Source organism: Lycium ferocissimum, chromosome 10 (genome assembly GCF_029784015.1).
Source record: "Lycium ferocissimum isolate CSIRO_LF1 chromosome 10, AGI_CSIRO_Lferr_CH_V1, whole genome shotgun sequence".
In the NCBI taxonomy this organism is placed as follows: Eukaryota; Viridiplantae; Streptophyta; class Magnoliopsida; order Solanales; family Solanaceae; genus Lycium; species Lycium ferocissimum.
The window spans coordinates 48,804,811-48,806,403 of record NC_081351.1 but is presented as its reverse complement, the minus strand read 5'-3'; the positions used below and the strand labels follow the sequence as shown (position 1 = coordinate 48,806,403).

Below are 1,593 nucleotides of genomic sequence, written 5' to 3'. Positions count from 1 at the left end.
AAAACAACAAAAGGGGAAAAAAACAAAGTGAACTTGAAAACCAGTGTTCCAATTCCTTTAGCTTCATGGGAAATTGGGAATTTATTCATTCACCCTAATAATAAAGCTAAAGTTAATGTGCACCTTTTTTTTTGTTGGGGTTAAGAATTCATATCTGTTTCATCAAAGGTTCGTGGGGAATTCAGTAGAAGAAACGGTTACACACTCTTAGATTCACTTTCAGAAAACAACTTTACATCTTACTTGTTAGATAGTTTGTAATATAAGATTCTTAAATTGAATAGACACATCTATTTGAAAAGAGCGTGACTATTATGAAAAAGCATCTCTCAAATTCTATAAATATAAGATACTTTAAAGCGATATGTAGAAAAATCTGCAGGTATAAACATAAGGCTTTTGTATCACGAAGGAATTTGCTTGTATTTTCCCCAACATGTATGCGGATAATATCTCTTTAAAAAAAGTTGATTTATCAACGCCTCAAAGCCTTCTTCTTCGATTATGTTTACCTATTTCTCTAATATTACTTTACGAGAATGAGCTATCCTTGTTAAAGATAAGTAAAATAAAACCAAACACAAAGGAAACAAATAACTTATATGTGGTTCGTATAGTTTTAGAATCTAGATAAAAAGAGAATAAATATGTGTGATGACCCTCAAAGCTGTTATATACGTAGATTGATCTGGTGACAGGCAATCTAATTAAGCTAAGGTAGTAAAAATACAGCAGTTACTAGCTAAAGGAGTTAGATTACAGAATTAAATGAGGATCGTGAAATAACTTTTACCATATATTAATAGGATCCGAAATTGTCTATGCACTTTGAGTGAAATTATATATGGTGACAGCGTAATTTGTAATAGGTTGTAAGATACCGGGGACGGTGGTATAAACATATGAGTGCTCAAGACTAGTAAACGACGATTCAAAAGAGTCAAGTTAAATTTTATTAATCTAATAAAGTTATCATGTAGGATTCATATAAGCTATAACAAATTTTATTAGAGTTAAGCATGATAGGTTTCTTTTTTAATATTTGTGTGTATATTTATTGTTTCGTAGATTTAATATTTATTCTTCTAATGGTGTTGTAGAAGTGCTGTCAATTTTTTCTTGCTAGCTTATTTTTTTGAGTTTCATTAGTTCAGTTAATTATAATTCTTCAACTTTTAGAAGTAATTCAGTTACATGTTAACAACAGCGCTCATGGCCTAATGGATAAGGCGCTTGACTTCTAATCAAGCGATTGTGGGTTCGAGTCCCACTGGGCGTGAACCTCTTTGGTTAATTTGTTGTACTCTTTTTTTAAGCTATATGATAGGTGACATGATTGAGCTTTATTTAATTGTGTGTAATTTATTGTATAATCTTATCTTCTAATTGTTGTAGAAGTGTTGTCAATTTTTTCTTGCTAGCTTATTTTTTGAGTTTCATTAATTCAGTTAAATAATGCTTCAACATTTTGATTAATTCAGTTACATGTTAACAACAGCGCTCATGGCCTAAGTTAAGATTGACTTCTAATCAAGCGATTGAGTCACACTGGGCGTGAACCTCTTTTGAAAGGCTTTTTTTTTTTTTTTTTTT

The 1,593-nt window shown here is 30.7% G+C and overlaps 1 non-coding gene across 1 annotated transcript; it reads left to right on the top strand.

Annotated features, from left to right (window-relative positions):
- Window positions 1-1,206: 1,206 nt before the first annotated feature.
- TRNAR-UCU (transfer RNA arginine (anticodon UCU)) lies at window positions 1,207-1,279 on the top strand. The gene has a single exon. It is a non-coding gene; the product is annotated as a tRNA-Arg (tRNA).
- The last annotated feature ends 314 nt before the right edge of the window (window positions 1,280-1,593 follow it).